Here is a 24,997-nt window from a genome sequence, read left to right as displayed (position 1 = left end):
AAGAGGCCCTTGAGGGCACAACCCGTAGGCCAAGAACCCCTGATAAAGAAGTTACTACTTTTGATAACTATGAATTATCGTATTAAGGCTTGCAGCAAAAAGGGAAGGGGTGGGGGGGGGGGTTCCTTTGGGTTGTATCCCCCTTACATGTTAAAAAAAATTATTTCCTTCCTCTGGTGCAAGACGAAGGTAACTTCAGTGGTTAGTTCCTGCGTAGTATTGGGGCAAAGAAATGGGTAGCTCCTCGTATATAGGTTCTTGTTAATCTCCCAAGGGTGCCAAAAATAGAGTTAACCCTCCTTCTTGCTGCAAGCCCTTCATTTTCCTGTTTCCTTACGACTACTGTAGAAGGCATCATAATAAGCATGAATCCGGCATTCAGTTCAATCCAGAACTGAAACTTTTTCTTTTAATATTCATGAGTCCATTGCACCATAAACATAGGAATGGAAATGCTATGAAAACAAAAAAAAAAGTCACCTCGGGATCTAAAATAAACTGCAGAACGACATGAAGCGTTTTAAAAGTACTTCACCGGTTTCGGTAAAGAGCAATTATTTTCACAGATGATATCGTTGTTTTATTTCGAGCAAAAAGCCCTTGGTTGTTTAACACAATGATTTTACCATTTCCACATTGAACTTTAGGTTTTACCGTTCCATTTTTTGAATGCAATAGCGGAAATCAATTAAATACAATTAATAAAATCGATCAATAATTCAATTTTTTAACCTCTTTACGATCACGGGCGTAATAATACGTCAAAACTCTAGTGGAATAAATTCAAACAAGTTCTCTGTGGGTTTTCTTTCCTCTCCGAAGCTTTACAGCAACCCTATTTATCTATGGAAGATTTTTTTTCCACACATACATTATGTATCTTTCTACTATATACACGTAAGAGGGAAAGAGAACACGTAGGATGAGGGTGAAAAAGGAACTAAAAAAAATCTCTTATCTCTATCTCTTATCTATTATATATATTTTTTCTTTTACATTTTCTTCCCCTTCTTCGTTTTTCTAACGTGTGTGGTTAGGTTAGGACAAGGTTACCATATTTATCGCCGATTCGTTAAATAGGTAGATAGATAGATTTATTTGCACAACAACACAGACGAATACAAAAAAAAACAGGGATTAATACCCAGTATTGATAAGACAACCATAATATTCTTTATGGGCGTTGTATAATATTTTATCGTGTGTATATATTGTTTATAATTTTTGTAATTGTGTTTTTAATTGGGTTGCTGTATTTTCGAAATATATGACATCCATATTTGTTATGGGCATCTTTTTCTCAGCCACCTCGTTGGGCATTTTGCCTGTTATGGCGTTGTATTTGTATTTGTATATATATTCATTTTATACGTGCACTATCGACAAAATCATTAATTAATTAGGCAAATACAAAAAAAAGTCAGATTCATGGCAATGAATCTGATATGAGGGCAATTCACATAAACCAATGCTAATGAAAAAAAAAGAAACTTGATCATGATTATGTGAGTGTATTAGAGATAATGTTTATAGATAATAGAAATTTTTTCTTAACCTTTTACTGTTCAATGCCAGTGCAATCGTTTTTGACGAATGAAGCATTTTCATTTCTAGCTCTTCGCAGCGTTTTGAAAACATTGTTTGTGCTTCTGCACGTCCTAAAAATACGGGAGGCAATTGAATGCTGCTGGGTAGCATCAGAATCGCCAAACCTAGAATTATCCTATGTATCCAAAGACTTTTTTATGCAAACTCTTCTTTCACCCACACAAAAATGTGCACCATAAATATGAATGATAAATGTTAATTACTGTACAATGTATTGCCTAAGACCATAAAATAGATGAAAAATAGATGAAAAATTATTTTTTCCATCCAGATAGAAGTTTTTATTGACTACTCAAAATATTGGAGCAAAATGAGTTTTTGAACCATTAAACTAAGCAGAAGAAAAATTATTAAACTACGTGGCCCCACATACAACCCCCCCCCCCCAAATAACCTGAAAAACGATAAAACGTTTGCTTCGGCAGAATCATTAATTGCAACCCACTACATTTATCATATTTGGCAATATTTCGATGTGTGTGTGATTCCCTTTTCATTTAAAAAAAGTTACACGAATTTTGTTGGGAAAATTTGGTAAAAAAGTAGGAAAAGTAGGACAACACACACACACACCAGAAAGTAGGAAAAAAATCTCGAAAGTAGAACAAAAGTAGGACATTTTACCAAAAATAGGAAAAGTAGGGCAAGTGAGAGAGCATTGACTCTCTGTACTAGTTTGGCAACTTTGCTACAATTTGGCAGTTTTCGTGGACATCCCGTATGAATGAAGTATTTCTTCATAAGAAATTTCCCGAATTCTTATGAAGGAAATCTGGTCAGCCTAGGTAATTATCGTGTTGTGTGTATTCACTTTTCTACCGTGGGGTTTTTTTTTCTACTTTCCTACCTTCCTTCGATACACCTTTCGCGATCCACATTTGACCCACAAGCCGGAGGCTGTGCGCCCCCGAACTTTAGGAAGACTTGATATGCCTGAGATAAAGATGAGGGAGAAAAAATAACTACAAACGTATATTCGAACCAGTTCACGGTCCAACGTTCAACCAAGCTGAATAGATGAGTCGCGGACATGATAATATTTCCCGTGCTTTAATGAGAGTTAAGTAAATACGGTCCGGATTCCATCGAACTAACCAGAATCTTTCTGGATAGGTGGTAACTATCGACCGCCCAATAATCATACACGTGATTCCTTGGGAAAAACTAATACGGAAAAGTGTTTTCCGTTTTTCGATCGGACGAATATTAAGTGAGTTATAAGCTTTTAAAATTTTGTGACGTTTCTTTTTTTTAACGGTCAGTTATATGCCAAACACCGAATCAAAGTGCATTTCCCCGCCAGCAACGGGTTGTCACTTCTTAAAAATGAACTGAAATATTCAATCCCATTAGAAGCCAAGTCGGCCTTCTTCTTTCACGATTGGCACTTTTCACAAGGAATCGCGTGTGTAATTATTGGGCAGTCGATAGTTACCACCCTTTATACGGAAGGTATAATAAAAATGAGTGGAAAAAAACAACAAAATACTTTGTGTCTCAAGTTAGGTCTAGGAGTTCGAATCTGCTCGTCTGATAGTTCACACGTATATATTGCTATGAAGAATAAAAATTGATGCTACTAAAGCAAAACCCTGATACGGTGCTAATAAGAAGCAGCTGAGGCAGAATTTAGATTGTCTGTTAGAAAGTCTGTTTTTTGGTTTTTACAATGAACAAATGCTGATCTTTTTATGCTAATATTGTCACTTGCTTACCTCCAAAAATTAAGAAAACTCAATTGCGAATTGAAAATTGAATTTAAAAAAAACCCTTTATTTTTTTGGCAAGACTTTCTAGAAAGCGTCGTCGGCTCGTACACAAAGCTCAAAGCAGACGACCCACAGTGGTCCAAATCGGGAAATTAGCTGGAAAAAAATAAGAAATGAAGTTTTTGCTTCGAAGAAAAAAACCATATGGGTGTGTAGAGAAATGTCTGGTACATCTTGAGGTGATATTTGTTTACATCGGGGGGGTCCCGGGGGGGGGGGTCAAAGGAGGGTAATGACTCATTCAGGTGGGGCTCGCACCGAAATGTGATGAAAAGCTTAACTTCCCTAGGTTGTCATTCGGTTGCATTTGAGTTGGAACTATGAAATTCTTTTTGCTATTCATTTTTAATTCTTTGTTGTTTTCGGTTCGATATTTTCCAAGCTCCGAAATTGAAATGTAATTCGTAATTCGCCCTTGAAGTTTGGCTTATTTTTGAGTAGTTTTGAGCACAAAAAGTGAGTTATAAAAAAAGTTTAACTCTGTTCAATCGTGAAATGTTTTTTCGGATGTTCTACATGTTGTTGGTGAACGTCTTGCATTATGCGTAGCCGCCCCCAGCCGCCCCTTTTTACGTAAGAAATTTTTGAAATGGCCTTATGTGTGACTCGTCTAGAGTTGTTTGACGTTATTTGCGCTAATGGTGGGTTGAGCTTGCCTTTCAAAAAGTCTGCAGACCTGTTAATCCAATATATTGATGAAAAGTCAAAATTTGAACATAGCCTGGAACTCAAGAGTGGTAAGTTTCGTTTGAAAATCAAATGTTTCATCAGTTTCTTATCAAAAAGTGGAGATCTAGTAACAAGACCTTGACACGTTTCCTCGACAAAAATTCAGCATGGTTACAAGGGAAAATAGCTATTCCATCCAAAATAGTCAAGAAAGATCGGAGCAGACCTCAAAAGAATTTCGAACATAGTGGCCCGAGGACCAAGAAGGCAAAAATAAAAAATCTCTTGGAAGAACATAGAACCAGCGAGTTGTGCTTTGCAGCACAAGCCAGTCTTACATCATCCGGCCAACGTACGGCCTGTAACATGAAATAGATGTCGAAAAATTTAGGGGGTTTGCGAACACTACTGCAAAGCTTTATGTGCAACTTTACAGTTGGTTTTACGTGCCAGTTACTGTTCACAAAGTTTTGGTTCACGGTGCAGATGTTATACAACATTTGCTACTTCCCGTCGGTCAGTTGACGGAGGAAGCACAAGAAGCCAGACTATAAGCAAGCCAGAGAATATAGATTAAGAAAATTTTCACGTCAAACAACTAATGAAGATTTGATGAACTATCTTCTTACATCATCAGATCATCTAGTATCTTCTATAAGAGAACTGTCCACAAAAAACTGCCCCAAAAAAGGGAGCAGCATTGCCAAAGAGGTTTTGACTGCTGAAATTTAAAAGCACATCCTCAGAGTCTTACAGTAATTGACACTACGCATAACGTGGGTGCGTTTTAGGTAAATTTTTAATTTATATGCAAAATTACTGTACATAAACGTAAATTAATTTCGAGAATGAAATAATACATATTTTTAAGTGTTTGTAGAATTGCGAATATAAATTTTGTAAGTATTTAATAATCAGCGGAGTTTGGTTGTCTTTTATGAAAAATTTCATTCCGATTTGAAATGTTCGATCGGTGATCAAGCCCCCAAATCATAGATTTTGTTTATTTGCAATGTTTATTTCTAATGTTTTGTGTTATAAAAGAATACTTTATTATTTTTTGAGTGAAAATCTTGATTTTTTACATATTAAACTTCAATTAAGTGTTTCCCCCCCCCCCCAGTTCTCACGGCAATATTTTGTTTAGAATGTGCTTTGGTAATACTATTATTTTTTGAATATTACTCGTAATAAATATGAGTGATGCATTATTATTTTGGAGACAGTCAATCAGAAAAGTAGGAAATATCAGTAAAAGCTGGAAAGATCAATTAGAAATAAGTAATTATTTCATTGAAATGGAAAGAATTGCAAAAAATGTGGAAAACGTAGTAATCATGCCAAAGTAGTTTCAAAATTACCAAACGTTATTATTATTAAATTATACTTCTCGGCCTGTGTGGATGCCTATTTTTGATGTGAAGCAAAAAGAATTTTTCAAAAATATTCATTAGTTTTCGAGAAAACATTTTTTCCCTCCTAAATTCGCTATATTGACCACTGTGCGACCGTTTGAAAAGTTGGGGACTTTTTTCCTTTCTCTATGCGTTTAAAGCTTCATTGAAATTCACAAGTTAGTATAAGTAAAAGAAAAAAACTGTATAAAGCTATTCATGATTGACTAATAGTTACTATTGGCAGTGCCGCAACTAGCTATTCCTGTGCCCTGTGCAAAAATTTGCATTTAGGCCACTTCTGGCCCATTATGCTCGCCCCCCCTCTCCAAGTGCGCCCTGCTGCACCTGCATAGTTACGGCACTGAATTATTGGTTATGCACAGGGAGCTGTTGTAAAAGTTCGCATTAGAAATCTGCGGAGTTCCAGTAATGGATACAATCCATTTTACATTGATTCCTACGGGAAACATTGTTTTCGGTTTGCGAACATTTCGGTTTACTAACGGCATAGCTGCCAACTTTTGAAAATGAAAATTCGGGAGATTTTCGCGCACACCCGTATTTTATGCTAAAACCACTCCCTAATAAATACAATAGGGATTTTTCCAAATAAAATAGGGATTTGCCAAACATAAAAGTTAAAGCGTAGGGAATAAAATCCCTACTCAAAAACTGAAGTCAAATTAAAATAGGGATTTTACACACATGGAAGTTAAACCCTTGGGAATAAAATTCCTACGCAAAAAACAAGTGGAATTGGAGGCCAAAACTTCAGTGATGTAAAAATAAATATTGTGTTCAATCAGAAACGCTGTGAACAAACGTTCTGCGCGAATGACCCCAAAATCATCGGAAGATGAAGGAAAACACCGTCAATTTTTGAAGAACACTGACTTTTTGTGACACTTGCTTGATGTTTTTTTTTCACTTCACGAGTGATGATGGCAGTCTTTCCATGACCGATGTTTATGTCCGTAACACAACTTGTACAAAAAGGAAAAGTCGGCCCTCTTCTGGAACGTTTGATGAAAGGAAATTCATCGGAATAAGTATCTTTAAAATTGATTAAATATGTTTTTGCTTATCATTATTCATGCTTTGTTATATCGCACGTACGTAACTTAAACAAAAGAAATTTTGACCACATGTGCATCACCATAATCTTCAATTATTATCCAGGACTATTGGCTGCTAAGCCATTTCCCTGCACGATGAGACAAACAACTTTCTTGTTACCATCAGAGGGTTTGTAAAACTTCCTTAAAAAGGGAATTTCCCCATTTACGACGTGTGACGTCATTTCGAAAGGGATAAAAAAGAGGCTTCATGCCCCACAAGAAATTCCTTAGGGATCGTTTTCATAAGCGGGGATTTTTTTAATGAAGTAGGGAATTTTTAGGGACAATTAGGGATTTTTGTGATTTTCGTAAAAATTCGGGAGATTTAAGAAAAACATTTCGGGAGATCGAGCGATGAAGATAAAATTCGGGAGATTCCCGAAAAATTCGGGAGACTTGGCAGCTATGTAACGGGCATCAGGAACGAGTTAAGTTGACTGTATTTTTCCTTTGAGTATCGGTCACGGTTAGGAAGTTTCGCTATCACACTCAACGTTTTGGTTGCAAAACGGAAGTTTTCCCGTCATGATCTTGGTTGATAAACGGCTATGGAGTCAATGAGGGGCCCCGAATCGATTCCATAGCTCAAGCTCAGCCTCTTATTCCAATAGTAGTGAAATATTCTCCCCGGCTTCAAAAAAAAAACACGGCAGATCTATTCCCAGAATTTGACGGAATCTAAATTTTTGAACTAAAGAAATTACTAAAAACCAAGAAAAATACACATACCTCCCCAAAATTCATTCTAGTATGGCCAAGTTTCTCTTTCGATATAGGCCGCATTAAATGCTATTGATATCATCGAGAAAACATAATGGAGGGAGTTACATCGCGACATCACACAGAGGCAATTTTCTATTCATGATGAAGAGCGAAAAAATAGATGGATATGGCTTCAAGATATATTTCCTCTTCAATCATTCATGCAATAACCATCTGCGTGAGAGAGTGCCGTAGATTGAATACATCGAGTCCATTCAGTCGGTTTGGGAATGAGCGGGTACGGGAATTATCGGGAAAACGGGAAATATATGCTTTTAAGAAGAGGAAAGACCCCGCGTCAATGGCACCCTGCGCAAAATCGAAAAATCAGAATAGAACTCAATATATGTAATATTCATTTGCATAATATTTCGTTTCAACTCGGCTCAGCTGACTTGAGAGGATATGGTCGTGGGTTAATTCTACGGTATTTCGATACGAGGCGCAGGGACACCAAATCCCGGGGGGGGGGGGGGATGGGGGGCCAGAATTTCAGAAAAGGGCCAAAGAGGGCTGATATTTTTGGAAAAAAGGCAAAGGGAGCAGACATTTAGGGCAAGGAGATGCATAAGCGGACACGGATCTTCGAATGGAGGGCCGGGAGAGGGCTCTCTTTCTTTCAAACAGAGCTCAACTCCGTTCTATCGCCACGGGCAATTCACTACCGAGCGGAAGTGTGAGTGAATGTACCTAATAGTCTGAGTGCGTATATAGTGTTGTGTCTGATTTTTCAGTGCTGCTGCCATCTATATTTCAGAAGTGATTTACTATTTGTACCGTTGTAGGCCTGTTGCTCTCTGTTGTGGCGAGATTTTTTTTAACGGAGAGAATGGGAACGACGACGACAAGGATTTCCATAATGAATAGGGAAAGGGGGCAATAGTTCATCTTCACCACCGCCTATGATGCCAATACATTTGTTTTTGCTGAACGGGCTACTATGTTTCCGTCCTGGGCTTGTTCGCTCCTCATTAGAGATCGACCTGGAGGCCACGGACTTCCCCCCCGAAGCCACCATATCGACATCGGGCTTGGTGCGGACGCCCGATATACCTAGCACTACTGGGGTTAGAACTCCCAACCTCAAGCCATCCTCCAGATCAGGCTCCCAAAGTAACTGGATTACACGAACACGCCACGGTTCGCAGCCATACTGAACGGGTTGGTGATGCTCCCCCCCACTCCCCGAAGTAATTAATACATCCTTTCTCTAAATTACGAGCGGTCGACTTACCGAATTTCGAGTTACGATCGGTAAATTTGAAAAATGTGTGGCCAAGAAAATTAGTAGAAAAGGGGAAGGGCGGAAAAATTTGTATTAATCTCAATAAATCCACCTCAGCCGAGACAGTAAGGGACTAGGCCAGCGAGTGAGCAAAAGAGTGACTTGGGGAGTGTGAGCAAACATGTGAATAAATAAAAGAGTCACCTACAGAGCGAGGGATTAGGCCAGTCAGTGACTTGGAGTGTGTGTGTGCAAGCATGCGAATTACCAAAAGAAGGACCTAGTCCTAGAGCATGTGTCAACGTGTAAATGATCAAAAGAGTGACCTATAAAGCACGGAACCATGTCACCGAGTGACCAAAAGAGCGTGGGCGAGTATGTGAGTGACCAAAACAGTGTGCAATCATGTGAATGACCACAGCTGTATGTAAGCATGTGAATGACCAAAAGAGTGACCTGGGGAGTGTGAAATCACGTGAATTACCAAAATTACGTTATGGAGCCATGGAAAAAAACAGATGGGGAGGGGGGCCTTGACAAGTGGTGGAGGGGGTCCGAGAAATTTAGAGCTTTCAAGTACTATACGGTGGGAGGAAAATGTTACTACTTCCAGAATCCTGCAGAACTCTCCATAGAACGAGCATCATCCCATGATCCGGACGTCACATCCGTGGGAAAGGTGAAGGGGGCACATGATGGGATCTGATTTTGAATGAAAGTATGTAAGCTGTTACTTTTAGCTATATATGGAACCTCAGATTATCCCTTTACCCGGAGAGGCATAATTTTGTGAGACGGACATACATAAAACACCCATTAGAAACGAAAAGCTCTTTGAACTCTGACCCAGGGTAGGCACCAACCCATGTTGATGCGTGGGCAGGGTTGGTTGTACAGTTGGTCCATTAGATCGTCCTATACCACACACGCACGCACGCACGCACGCACGCACGCACGCTCACTTTCCCATAAAATTCGGCTCCTGGGAGGGATCATCACCCACTTTCTGGATCCGTGCTTGGCCCAGGGTTCTAGGAACAGATCTTATTTAGTTTCAATCAAATTCATTTCTATAAGTAGAAAGAATCTCAGTCTGGGATGAGGGAGGGCCCATCTGGATAAAATTAGGGGGAGGGGGCCCCCCCCCCACGAGAAGAAGATATTGTTCGGGGGGGGGGCATGTACTGAAAAACGTTGAGAAACGGAACACTGGCCTAGAGAATGTGGCACAAGACGCAAAAAGAATGATCATCATCAGTCACGTGAATGGTTAACTAATTAGTCGAGCGACTCCGAGCGAGACGATAACTCATCGAGAACGCGCATTAGCCGATGAATGTTTAATATTATCATCATCATCATCATCATCACTCTCCGCGTGTGTGTGTATATATATATATGTATAAAAACACCATTCCCATCGAAGGAAAAATGAAAGAGGACGGAAGATCACACACAAATTTGTATAATAAGAAAGGGAGAGAGAGATCCTCTCGTGACGTCTTTTCCAGGCGCCCACAAGACGACGGAAGAACTACGTGTGTATTTACGATCCCGGACCGGGATCACTGGGTTGTCCGGGTAACCAGATATATATATATATATAAAAATCAGGATCCGGAGAGAAAAAGGAAAAGATAGCCAGCCCCCCCCCCCCCCCAGTGTTTTTCCTTTCCCCGTGCGGCTCACACGTGCTGACATAGTAAACATTCTGGTAGATAGCGAGCGGCTAATGGCCTCGTGGTGCGTCGTCGTATGTAAGAATTTCCTCTAAAAGTTCACGGTCAGTGGTTTTTTTCGCCCCCCGCCCCCAGTACATTTCACCTGCACTAACCGTGTGAGTGACCAAGTCAGTGACCGTACCAGTGAATAAGTGAGTGGGTGGCCGTATGTGGCTGTATTAGACACCGCAGTTAGTGAGGTCACTAACTTGATCGCTAATACTGTAACTGACTTGGTAACTCGTACGGTCGCTTACTTGATCACTGGCCCATACAGTCACTCACTCATTCGGTCTCTCATGAGGGGTCACATACGGTCATCCACTTACTTGTTCACTAACACGGTCGCTAACTTGATCACTAATAATGTAACTGACTTGGTCACTCGCCCATACCGTCACTCACTCATTCGGTCTCTCATGGGGGTCACATACGGTCACCCACTTACTCGTTCACTAACATAGTCACCCACTTACTCGTTCACTCACACGGTCACTAACTTGATCACTAATGCTGTAACTGACTTGGTCACTCGTACGGTCGCTTACTTGAGCACTCGCCCATACCGTCACTCACTCACTCGGTCTCTCTTGGGGGGGGGGGGTCCACATACGGTCACCCACTTACTTGTTCACTAACTTGATCACTAATGCTGTAACTGATTGAGTCACTCATACGGTGACTAACTTGGTCACTCATACAGTTAGGCACTTGTTCACTTGTACGGTCACTTTCACTTTCTTCCTCTCAAATCGAGCACAACCCAGGTCTATCGCCATGGGTAATTTACTACCTAGCAGAAGTGTGAGTGCATGTGCCTAACAGTCTGAGTGCGTATATAGAGTTGTGTCTGACTTTTCTCAGTGCTGCTGCCATCTATATTTCAGAAGTGAAGTGTAATGATTGGATATGTTTGTACTATTGTCGGCCTGTTGCTCTCTGTGGCGGGACTTTTTAACGGGGAGAACGGCTCGCATTCGCACCTTGAAGTTAGGAACCTCAGAAAACCAACTTCAGACGACCACCAGTGTGGCGACGGAGGGGGGGGGGGGGTTCGAACCCGGGTTCTCGCGATGTGAGTCAGTCACCACTCGACCACCACAGCGGCTCATACGGTCACTCACTTGATTATTCATATGGTCATTCACTCAACCATACCGTCACTCACACTCACTTATTCACTCGTCTTGGGCACTCATTCGGTCATTGACTTGATTACTAATACGGTCACTCACTTGCTGGCTCACACTCACTAATTCATTCGTCTTGGTCACTCATACGGTCGCGAACTTGATTACTAATACGGCCGCTCACCTGCTCACTGATACGGTCACTCAAACGGTCACACTCTTGGTCACTCAACCAATCACTTGATCACTCACACAGTCAGTCACTTACTTGGTCTGGGCAGGCGAAATGTCAGGGGATGAAATGTCCGGGGCGAAATTTCCGGATCCCCAAGGTCAGTATCGAAACAGGAATATGTTTCGTGTACATTTTAGAGCAGGGATCTTCAACCTTTCAACACTACGAACAAAAAACATACGCGCTCAACCGAAGGCCCGAGGGCCAATTTTTTTTGGGGAGATGGGGGGGGGGGGTTTGGATAATGCTTACGTCATCAACCACCCTTTATGAAAATATGAAATATTCTTAATTGCATCTTATACTCGGTGCGCCAAAAACGAGAAAAACCTTTCGATATAGTTTGTGGGCACTTGAAGTAACATTCCCCCCCCCCACCTCCTATTGATAAGTGCCCTACAGAGCCACTTTAGTGATCTGTAAATGTTTCGCGGATCCAAGTGTCCAGCCCACTTAAGTGCTCTGGAACTGTGCCACACATCACTCAAGTGATCCGTAATTATATGCCGCGGATCACTTAAATAATCTGAGAATATGCCGCGGGTAACTTGAGTGATGTAGAACCGCACTGGGGGGCCACTTAAGTGCTATAAAACTACGTCACATGTCACTCAAGGGATCTCTAAATGTGTCACGGATCGCTTAAGTGTTCTGGAACTGTGTCTCGGGTCATTTAAGTGATCTGAAAATGTGATCTTAAATGTTCTGGAATTGTACCACGGAACACACTTAAGCAATCTGTAAATGCGCCGCTTAATTCATTTTTACGAAATTAGGTTTGAGGAGGGCAGGCCGCATCAAATAACCCCCAGGGCCATATTTGGTTCCGCGGGACAAGGGCCTTTATGCGATTTATCATTGTATGGCTTAGAGGGTGGGTCGCGATGAATTTATTAAAGATAAATTTTTTGAGTTCTTAACCTTCAAATACCATTGAAATTAACAGAAATCGATTTTATATTCATTTCTACGTTTCTTTAACTCCAGATTTGTTTCTTTCATGAATAGCGCAGGAAGTCGCCATATTGGTTAACTTGGACACGGTTTGTACGTTCCTCAAAGAAAGAGGGAGATATCACGTGATCCAAAAAGCCTCACTGAAGAAAACCCGGGCAGCGCCGGGTATTATATATAGCTAGTATAGTATAATAGTAAATCCGCCTCCTCTCTCTCACGCCCGACCTCCCCCCCCCCCCCTCCAGAAGCAGTTCATTTAGATCAGCGGTTCTCAACCGGTGCTCCGCGGGGCCCTTGGGGCTCCGTGTGCAACTCCCAGGGGCTCCCTCCGCGACGACTCGAGGAAAATGAAATGAATCAGTAAATTTGATAGATAAGTAAATAAGAGAGGCCTACAAGGTTCTGCCATAAAAATTATGTGCAAAAAAGGGCTCCTCGAGTCAAACAGGGCTCCGCCATAGAAATTACATACTGAAAAGGGCTCCGCGAGTCAAAAAAAGGTTGAGAGCCGCTGATTTAGATAATAAGCATCCATCGTTTTTGCAAGAAGTGAAAGAGTTCGCCTAACAAAAGGCGGAGGGGTATCAGAACGACTGGACAATTAGCGTGAACCCCCCCCCCCCCAATCCCCTTAAAATATCTAAAGGGCGAATTACTGGAAACGGATCCGAAACCGTTTCTCTCAGATGCACTCGCGCCTAAAGCCGGGTTTTCCTAGGAATAGGCTTGTTGCGCAGCGTGAACCGAATTAGACCATTTCGCGCCGGCAGAAACGTGTTACATAATTACGCTACGCGTTTGTGTTTTCCTAGCGTGGCGCATCAGATCAGGACGGCTATATTATAGTATATGGGCTACTCTGTCGTCTGCATGCTCCGGTTTGAGAGGGAAGGGAAAGAAAACACACAAGAGTGAAGAGAGTATCGGCAAAACGCGCGGCGCACGACGCATTCAGGGCTCCCACTCAAAAAATGAGAAAAAGTAGGAAAACTCAGGACTGAAAAGTAGGAGGGGGGGAGGGCAAACCCCTCCCTCTAGACAACATAATCATAGCATAATGGAAAAAAATCCCTAAAAAAAATTTTTTTTTTGGCAAAAAAAAAAAAAAAAATTAATAATTAAAACCAAAATTTTTTGAATTTTGAATTTATTATTTTTTTTCATAGCATTATTTCAGTTTCCTATAAGATTGGCTCAAGCCAAAGCAAAATGCCAAATGACTTGGTTGCAAAACCGATTTTTGGCCAAAACAGTGTACTAGCAACCACAGATAATTCTTTGCTATCTCTCTCCTCATACACCGAAGTGCTAAAAAAACTGGTACACCTGCCTGATATCGTGTAGGGCCCCCGCGAGCAATGGACATGAATGGGTGCAGGTGATCAGACAGGATGCTTACGTACCTGTCACCTGTCAGAGTCGTATCTAGACGTATCAGGGGTCCCATATCACGCCAACTGCACACGCCCCCATACAATCACAGAGCCTCCACCAGCTTGAACAGTTCCCTGTTGACATGTAGGGTCCATGGATTCATGAGGTTGTCTCCATACCCGTACACGTCCATCAGCTCGAAGCAATTGGAACCGAGACTCGTCAGACCGGGCAACGTGTTTCCAGTCCTCAACAGTCCAATGTCGGTGTTGTCGGGCCCAGGCGAGGCGTAAAGCTTTGTGTCGTGCAGTCATCAAGGGTACACGAGTGGGCCTTCGGCTCCGAAAGCCCATATCGATGATGTTTCGCTGAATGGTTCGCACGCTGACACTTGTTGATGGCCCAGCATTGAAATCTGCAGCAATTTTGCGGAAGGGTTGCACGTCTGTCACGTTTAATGATTCTCGTCGTTGGTCCCGTTCTTGCATGATCTTTTTCCGGCCGCAGCGATGTCGTAGATTTAATTTTTTACCGGATTCCCGATATTCACGGTACACTCGTGAAAATCCAAATTTCATCGCTACTTCGTAGATGCTATGTCGTTCCCATCTCTCGTGCGCCGACTATAACACCACGTTCAAACTCACTTAAATCTCGATAACTTGCCATTGTAGCAGCAGTAACCGATCTAATCTAACAACTATGCCAGACACTTGTTGTGTTATACAGGCGTTGCCGACCGCAGCGCCGTACTCGGATTGGTTCCATATCTCTTTATTTGCATACGCATGCCTGTACCAGTTTTTTTTGGCTCTTCAGTTTATATTTTACATTCTTTTTCGGAGTCTTCCAAAGTGCAGTGCTTGTCAACTCTCTTCGACAATGCACAGTATAACTTTGGAAGACGTACGTTTTTTAAGAATGCGTATTTTACTTTTTAGTAAAATTCCTTCGGGACCACTTTCAAAAGCACAGTGCAAAATGTGTAGATTACAAGATCCGATGTAAATAAAACAAGGTGAACCAGATAGCTTTACTGCGTTGTCCATCATTTTTTAAAGGGATTTGTTCACATTTTACTGTTCAACGTCAGTGTAATTGCTTTTGACAAATGAAGCACTTTCATTTCTAGCTCTTTGCTGAGCATTGTAAATATTGTTTATGCCATTTCATGCTTACATGACAAATACAGAAAACAACTGAATGCTATTGGGTAGCATCAGAATCACCAAACCTAGAATAGGCCTATGTATCCAACTGCTTTGAAATGCCAAATCAACTAAATGGTCCACATACCTCCCCCAAATAACCTTAAAAACAATACAATTTCTGCTTTGGCAGAATCATTAATTGCATTTTCCAACATTTGTATTATTTGGCAATATATCAATGATTCCCTGCTCAATTAAAATCAATTATACAAATTTTGCCAATAAGATTTGGTAAAAAAAGTAGGAAAAGTAGGACAAAAACTAGAAAGTAGGACAAAAATAGGACATTTTAAAAATAAGTAGGAATAGTAGGACGAGTGGGAGCCCTGCGCAATTTGACTCGTCCAGAAGCAAGTCGCCCAATCACGCCCGACGTAAAGCGCCGTCGTCAGCAGTATTGCGTGCGCTCTGTAGGAAAACAGTCTTGTTGCTTTTCTTACTGGTGGGTGGACGGCGTGTCGCGCTGGGCGAATCACGTTGCGCGCGGCACAGGAAACCTGCTCCTAGGAAAACCCCCGGCTTAAACTAAATGAATCTATTAAATGACGCGAGAAGACAGAACAGGTAAAAAAGCGCATGCGCGCGAGCAGACCCATTCAATAAATATTAAGTTACTAAGAAAAAAAATGGGAATGAGTTTCCTTTTTCCTCCTTTGTCATCCTTTTTCACCTTTCCTATTCCGTCAAAAAAAAGGACATCGCTAATGAATGGGTGTGTCCCTCCCTGCTCCGGAAACGTAGTGATGTGCCTTGTGAGAATAAGAAAAGCAATATACTAATATAGCCTTAAAAGAGAGGGTAAAAACTGCGACGTCATCGTAACCAGTGATAGGTTTCTATTTTCATTTGATGATCCCTGTGCTGGCCGAGCCACCCATCGTTGTTAGAATGATGGTAATTATTGTTATTATTCTATTGTAACAAGTTGTTGGATTCAAAGCGGGAGTCTGACTGAGTGTTTCATTATGCTGAAGCCCCCCTTTTTTACGTGTTGGCGATTTCGAATTAATTGATCCTAAGAATTTTTTCTTCTCGAAGTGAAACTTTGGAGAAGTGGAACATGGCAGTGAAATTTTGCGAGGGAAAGCCGTCACAGAGATATAGCGTTACTCGTTATATAATACCCGGCGCTGCCCGGGTTTTTATCAATGAGAGGCTCAAGTTATCCATCTGCCTGCTTCAAAAAATGCTTAGTTAAAGCTGTGAAATTTCTTTGACGAACTTTATGGGCCCATAATTCAATTTTAAAAACATCCCAAACTATATGAATTTATGCACTTAAATATTAAAAGACAACACGGAGACATTAATTTTCATGCTTGAGAAGGTATAAATAAACGGGTGACATCAATGTTATTGCCTGGATATCCAACTCAAAAGTAGGTCCGGCCATTACTTCATATTTAATTTTCTGGGCTTCTTATACCTCTAAGCGAACTCAATATTTCAAAAATCGAGAATTCTATACAATTTTTAAAATTATTGATGTGACAGAAAACCCCACCAAATTTCTGCATTTCTACATTAAAATCGGCAATTTTAACACTGACTTCTATGAGGAACCCCCTTTTCTTGACCCTCAAAGCGATGCTGATGATGATTCTGACGACTATTGAAAAAATGGCAAGCCATTAGAAAGGCATAAACTATTGTAAATTTTTTACTGGCGGCATTAAAGAAGTGACAAACCATTGTAAAGGCATATACACGTCTGAAACTCATCGCTAGGGAACCACGGTAACCAAAGTGAACGTTCCGAAAGTGATTGTTGAGGCCCAGAAACCATTGTTGACCGACAGTTTTTCGCCCATTTCGGGCACTAGCGCAGGTCTGACAAACTTTTAAAGTACCCTATCGTTCAAGTCGGGTCTCATTTGGTATATATGCAAAATTTGGCGACGATCGGTCTAAAATTGTAGATTTGTATATAGAGAACATACTCTCTCACACGCACACACACACAGAAAAACAATTTTATATATATAAATAGAAAATCTGCAGTGATTTTTCTAATGTATTTCACGGGGGAAAATGCTAATGACAAAAATTAGAATTTTGCCATTCCATATCACTAGAGCTATGGATTTTTATGCTCTAAAAACTTCTAAAATATGCTCTATAAAAATGCATTTGTGCTCTCAAAAAACTGTAAATATACTCTGTAAAATGAAAAATGTCCTACAAATTTTTTTTTCATTCCTATCTTAAATAACATTAATTTTAGCAAAATAATATGATAATGAGAAGTGTTGATGCAGTCTAAATTATTTTGAACCATTACTTATTGTATGAACAAAAATTCTTCGTTTTACTAATTTATTTCTCATCCAACCAAAATTTCCATCAAAAATTTCCCTTTTGTGTTTTCCCTAAAAATTCAGAATTAATGTGCGGTCATCTATAAGTCAAACTATCTAGCTAAGTACGGTATTTATCTTTTGAAAAGCATTGCACACAAAATTAAAATAAGTAAATACTAATTCTTTTTAACTGATAAAAACTCAAAATTTCCCACAAACGATAAAAATCCCCCCCCCCATTTACCAGTTTTTCCCACGAGATACCATCACCGACATCGATTCGGATTATTAATCTATTTACAGCCACACACGCCAGTGTCCTCGAAGGGCTAGCATTTTTATGCTCCAAAATTCAATGTTATTTGATAAAAAAATGAATCAATGGTTTCTCTCTGTTCAAATGGAAATACATCTGTCCTGAAAGTATAGTAGTTTATGTTTGAATGCTGTTTGTTTCTAGAGTTTCTGTGCTGGCAACAATACCACCCGCGTTTCGTTGAAAATAGTTATAATTATTTCAGTTTACAAGGAAATTCAATAATTGTAATCAGGAGAGATGGATTTCTTTTCAAACGGTAATAATTTCTACATCCATAGAGACGAGAGAATTTCTATTTACACGGAAAACTATCTTCATCAAGGTAGGGATTGTTGCCAGCAGAGAAACTCTAAAAAACTAAGAAACCATTATTTTATCTGCAGAAGTGGATATATTTTCAAACAGAAACTATATTTTCATCAAAGAAACATGGTCGGAAGAGAAACTCTTACACTCCATTAAAAAAAAACTGTAATCAGATTGTTAGATGGATTTCTATTTCAAACATAAACCATTATTCTCAGCAGAGCTATATTTCTATTTCAAACCAAAACTATTGTTATCAGCGGCATTGGATTTCTATTTCAACAAAAACCATTATTCTCAACAGAGATCAATATCAAACTTAATCCATTATTCTCAGCAGAGATGGATTTCTATTTCAAGCCAAAACTATTGTTAGCAGCAGGAGGGAGAGAGAGAGAGAGAGAGAGAGAGAGATTGGATTTCTATTTCAACAAAACCATTATTCTCAACAGAGATGAATTTCAAACTTAATCCATTATTCTCAGCACAGATGGATATCTATTTAAACAGAAAATAGTACTTTCAGGAAAGATGGATTCCCATTCAGCCAGAGAAACCATTATTTTTAGGAAAGAGAGAGAAAGAGATTTCCGTTCTCTCGAGAAGAGAAACCATTGTAAGTTATCGGAAAGAGTGACAGGAAGGAAGTTACCGAGAACTATTTAAGTGTTATCAGCTTTTTACCCAAATTGGAGTAATTGTTTTCGGAAAAGGTGGATTTTTAATCTAACATGAACTTATTTTCGGGAGAGGTAAACATCTAAGCAGAAACTATTATTGTAAGGAGAGACAAATTTCCATCAGCCGAGGTTGGTTCCTAATCTAAAATTTTGTAATCAAGAGACATCAAGTTGCTCACGAAACGTCATCTATCAAGAGAAATTAATTTCTTTGGAAACAGAAACTCTCCTATAAACTAAAAAATTCAATTTATATAAGTGGTCAAATAATTCCGTTCAACAAGATAAGAATCAATGTTGCAAAAAGTTAATATTACTACAGCGAAATCTCGATGTAACGATACTCTGTGGACCAAGAAAAAATATCGTTATAGAGAGGTTATCGTTAGATCGACAGATGCATTATCATCAGTCACCACCAAATTTATGCTGTTGTTGGCACCTCTTCTGAATTGACGATGTTAGTACCACCATATGTTGCATTTATAAGCATTTATTCGCAACAAAAAGTTGTGATTGCTTAATTAATCAATAAAATTCAGTTGGTTGCTCCACACTGTAAAGTGGTTTACCGCACAGCACTTTTTGTGTACTACACAAAAAGTAGCTTCACGGCAACTTCATTAACACCTTCGGAGGGTAGATGGTGCAAAATACTGATGCTATTAAACACCCTTGAAAGAACAAACATTCATGAGGAATTCGAAAATACATTGTGCAATTGTAGCAATTGTATATCGTTATAGAGGGATTTATCTTAGTAAAGGATATCATTGTATCGAAAGGAGTTCAGCCCTCTTTTGACTACAGGCATAATTCCAAACAAGATTTCAAAACATATTGTTGTTGACGGACTTATCGTTACATCGACGACATTACTTATCGGTTATATCGAATATCGTTGTGGGGAGGTTTCACTGTACATCAAATCCGAAAGGGAAAAAATAATTTATAAAGGAGAATCTTCGATTTTTTAAATATATTTTTAGAGAGGAGGAAGCACATCTCATATAGGAAGACCATATTTCAAGACAACACCGAGCCATCTTGACAAATTTTCGCCAATCATCACAACTTGGAGAAGTCCAAAACGAGACGGCCTGTGACACGAATCCACATACCGCGATGAGAAATCTCGTCGTGTTCACGATATGCAACCGTATCAGAACGTGTAAAAGTGCTTTTATTCAGCTCTTTTCGACACTCACATCAATAAAAATAATAATACCAGTGGTCTACGTACCTCACGGACAATAGAAAAAAAAAAAGAAAAGAAACAAGTGAAAAGTAACGAGAGCAAAAATGCCATGTCATGAAAGTGTTACTTCATCTGTATCATATGAAACAGAGATCCCGTTCAAGGAAAATAAATCAAATGCTTTATTTTTAGCTATTAAAGACGCCAAATGGAACACAACTACTCCTCGACGTACGAATAGGTTCCGTTCCTACCATCGAAAAAGTCGTAATTGGAAATCGACCGAACAAAGATGGGTTGAGCAGAAATCCGCTGGTTGGAAGATTTTTTTGAAGAGTGTCACCAAGATGGACTCGTCAAGAGGGCCCAAATATTTCGGTTCGTAAATCGGATGCGAATATTGCGACAGATGAATTCGAAGTTTATACAATACCGTTTCGTTTTCTTTTTAACCTTTGAGATTTTGAATAGATTCCGTTCAGGTTCACCTTTATCATACGCAGGGACCGGTGTGTTCATTTTTTTTTAAATCACTCTAACTTCATATATAATATATAAATTATTAAATATTAAAATATTATTTATATTATCATTATTTTATACATTATATTTATTATTTATAGTTTATTATTTTATATAAAATATATTTTTTCTCTTTTTTTTTTTTAGGAAACTCAGGAACCTTGTTTTGCTATTACAATGAGTGTTTAACCTTGTTTCTAGTACAACGAGTAGAGATCGGCAGAGCCACGTTTGTCACAGACCCACTAAGGGCAGCTTTGATTTAGTTCAACCCCTTCAAGTACACGGGCTGCGTATAAACAAACCTTACATTCCTATATACATTATTAGGAGTTTAGCGCATCGTGATTGGTCGCAATGAATGGTGAACCATTACGTCATTGAAATACTCGGGCATACCATCAAGGGCAGCTCTGATTTAGTTCAACCCCTTCAAATACACGGACTGCGTATAAACAAACCTTACATTCCTGTATACATTATTAAGAGTTTAGCGCATCGTGACACTCATTGAAATACTCGGGCATACCATCAAGGGCAGCTCTGATTTAGTTCAACCCCTTCAAATACACGGACTGCGTATAAACAAACCTTACATTCCTATATACATTATTAGGAATTTAGCGCATCGTGATTGGTCGCAATGAGTGGTGAACCATTACGTCACTCATAGTAATATACTCGGCGAAATTTACATTTGGCGAAGTTGAATGGGTTTTCTTTATCGTTTTATTCCTGAAGTGGTTTTTTTCGATTCTTGTTTTAAATTTCATTCTTTTACTTTATTAATTTCAAAAAGGCCAAATTAATTTTTGCAATGGAGTTTTCATTATCTTTTGTGAATAAGATCATGGAAGAGAAGGATAAGATTTTCGTAATTCGAAGTAATATAAAAAGTATTCGCCTAGCGAGATATTTGTCGAAATTCAGTTTCTCCAAAAGCTCTACCCCTCGTGACGTCTAGCCTATCTTTCTTGTTCGTAGCAAACACTCACTGCGTGCTAATGCCTCTTGTGTTACTAAGAATGTAAGGATTTGAATTACGTGTATAGGCTTTTGGCAACAAATTTGGATGATGTGTATTTGAAATATCGGCGATGAAACTGGTTTCCCCTTGTTCACATGTTAGAAATAGAAGGGGGAAAAGATTAATGACAATAGATTTCACTTTCACATTCACCTACTCTATCTTTCTCACCCTCCCTTATTTGTTCTCTATAATGGAGGATGACTAAGCAGGAGTATAGAAAGAACAGGAAGGGGAAAAAACATCTTCTTTCATAGAGTTACAATGAAACTTCACGAAGATGAGATAGGAGCTAAAAAACCAGGGAGAGCAGGAATGACGAGATATCTCGGCTGTGATCGTTAAGGGGTTAGGTTGGCTTTTTTGACCTGTCGGAAAATTTACGAATAACTTACGAAAAAGTTTTAAAAAAAATTGATTAAATGTTCAAAACTAATTTATAACAAATTAAAAAAAAACAACAACAACAACCTCAAACCATTGAATAGGATTCTTCTGATAACGTAGAAGTTAGATTCTTTTTAAATGCACGTTGTTGAAATTACTCTTTTTTGAAAAACGCATTGTGATGTTTGATTCTTTTGGGAAAACGAGTTGTTGAAATTTGATTCTTTTTGAAAAACGAATTGTTGAAGTTTGATTCTTTTTCACAAACACATGAAATTATTTTGTCGCATTCTTTTTTCAAAAAATTAGACTACTTTTGATAATCCCCTTCCTCCCACTAAACATAAACAACGTTTGTTGTTAATACAGTTCTAAATAAACTAGTTTTTCATTATTTTTTTTTGCGAGAAAAGTTGTAAATGATAAATTGTGGTTTTTCTCTTCGTAGTATGAGTTGACATTTAAACTCACATTTATACAAATATTCAACAAAACTTACCATTCCAGAAAATTCTTTATTCGATCTTGAAACGTAAACAAAACCCCCGAGTTTCCAAAGTTTTCAGGATAAGGAAAAAATAAAAACCCGCATCAACTGTCGTCTGCTCTTTTATCTTCTGGGGGAATAGAAAACGCGCGGCAATATCACGAGACCTAACTGCGAGAGAATGAGGAGCATCTGTCGTCTGCCTTATGATTTATTTTCCCTAAAGAAAAAAATCCCTAAACACTTTCTTGACACATAAAACTCCGAACACGTATCAAAGATATTGAAGATAGAATTTTTCCCTTTTTTTTTCCGAAGGGAAATAAAAAAGCAATTTTTATTTGCATCTTCTATATCATATCGAGAAAAGAGAAATACAGTGCAATTCTTTTACGTCTTTTTCTTCACAATGGATCCGAATCTCAAGACCTTGAATCAACTTAATTATTAGGGCGTGGTCCATGTGAATGTGGTCGACCACCCCCCCCCTTCCCGTCTCGTGTGACAAAAAATATAGATCTATCCAATATTCATAGGTTCTGGTATTTTTTTGACAGGGGGATGAATCACAAAGACGTGAAATTTTGAAGGAATCCGACAAAGACCGTTATTTTCTGTTGAAAATGGCTTCATTTTTTTTTTCTATTCTTGAATCTTCATCCTGATAACCATTCTCGCAATTTTGGTAATTAACGCTTCAACCTTGGTTCGAGATCTCCATAATTCCCTCACAAATGTACAATTCTGGTGTTATAATGCGGGAGATACGATTACTTGTAACCGGGTGATGAACGTTTGGTTGAGATCTTTTCGATGGTTTGCCGGTTCTGGCGAAAGCCTGATTGTTAAAAACGCAATCCTTGGATGATTAGACCTTTTGACTTAGATTGATAGTTATGTATGCTGTACAGTGAAACCTCGATATAACGATACTCTGTAGAAAAGTAAAAAATATCGTTGTAGGGGGATTATCATTTCATAAAGAGGCAGAAGTTTAACATTAGAAGATAAACATTTTCAAACAAGACTTGAAATAATACCGTTATAGAAAGCTTTACTGTTATATCCAGTGTAATTGTAGCGAGGTTTTACTGTACAGTTGCGTAACTTCCCCCCCCCCCGTATTTGCGGGGATTACGTTCCAGGGCTGGCCGCGAACACGGGAATCCGCGAATAACCGAAACCGTAACCTTTTTTTTTTTTGTTTATCTCGTTTATTGAACAGCTTGAGAAGAGCAAAGTGACGCCGAGGGTAGAAGGGAATGTAAAAGAGGTTGAAAAGCGATCAGCGATTGTTGGCGATGTTTCCTGAAAGAACATGATTTCTGTTTGCCGTTTCTTCTGCATATCATCAAGTATGTTGGAATATGTTGAGAAGAGTTCCTCTACCAATTTTTTTACATGTGAAGAACGTGCGTGTGAAGGGCAGCAACTAGGGGTGGGTGGGGCAGGCGGGTCTCGTGGCCCGGGCGCTGGACCAGAGGGGGCGCAAATTTTATTCTCAAATCTCTCCAACATTGCAAAGGGGCGCCAAAATGCGCACTTGCCCCGGGTGACAAAACATCTAGTTGCGGCCCTGCATAGAAGGATCTATATCATGAAAATAATCTATTGCTGATTTGAACCTTCCACTATGTTACTCATGGTGTACTTGCCTTCCACTTCTGTATCTTGATCTTCATCTGGTACCGCTTGTTTCATAAGCGGTCAGCTGCACTAATTCGTCCTCGGTCAATACCTCTGAATTGCTACTGTTCGACTTCATCTATATCCATATCATTGAACCCTTCTCTACCCACCTGTTTCGCTAACGTGATAATGTCTTTTACAGTCTCTTCAGTTGGCTCTGTAGAAATAATTGTGTCCTGGAGCGTACATTACAGCCAAAGGTTAATCCAATCCGAGTTGACTGTTTCTTCCTTAAGAGCTGCCACGGTTCTAGTGATAACAGTAATGGCATTAGCGATAGTGTATAATTCTTCCATACCTTCAAGGCATTTTGTGCATTTGCATCTTCTTCAATTGCATGCACAATCATCTTCATTGAATGACATAGTGAGCCTTGAATGCTCGCATTACCCCCGGAGGAATGATAGATGTTGTATTAGGAGGCATATAAAAGACTTCCTCACCATCAGCTTTGATCTCATTGACATCTTGGTGTCCAGAAGCATTATCCAGTACCAAAAGAACTTTGAATGACATGTCTTCACTCTCAAGGTACCTCCTGACTTCCGGAACGAAACACCATTTAAACCAATCCAGGATAATTAAAAGGGTTTTCATAGTCCAAGCTTTTGTATTTTGATCATCCAAAATACTTTGTGGGAGCTTTGACTTATCGTTTCTCTTCAACGCTCGCGGATTCGCAGGTTTAGAAATGACGGTGGGCTTTATCATGTACCCATACGCATTTGCACAAAACAACATAGTAAGACTACCTTTTAACTTGCCTTAAAACCGGGGCCTCGCTTTTCTTCTTGGGTGATAAATGTTCTTTGCGGCATTTTCTTCCAAAATAGTGCCGTTTTGTAAGCGTTAACACCTGCTGAGGTGCATAACCCTTCTCTTCAATAATTTTCTGCAGAGTCTTTG

The 24,997-nt window shown here is 39.4% G+C and overlaps 1 protein-coding gene across 1 annotated transcript in view; it reads right to left on the bottom strand.

The window, feature by feature from the left end:
- The window catches only part of LOC149067995 (uncharacterized), a 48,920-nt gene that overhangs the window by 5,279 nt on the left and 18,644 nt on the right, over nt 1–24,997 (bottom strand). The window lies entirely within an intron of this gene.

Source organism: Pholcus phalangioides, unplaced genomic scaffold (assembly GCF_987345545.1).
Source record: "Pholcus phalangioides strain wild (caught in Gottingen) unplaced genomic scaffold, Ppha-v1.0 ptg000027l_1, whole genome shotgun sequence".
Taxonomy (NCBI): Eukaryota; Metazoa; Arthropoda; class Arachnida; order Araneae; family Pholcidae; genus Pholcus; species Pholcus phalangioides.
Note: the sequence above shows the minus strand (reverse complement) of the source record. Positions and strands in the feature narration are given on the sequence as shown.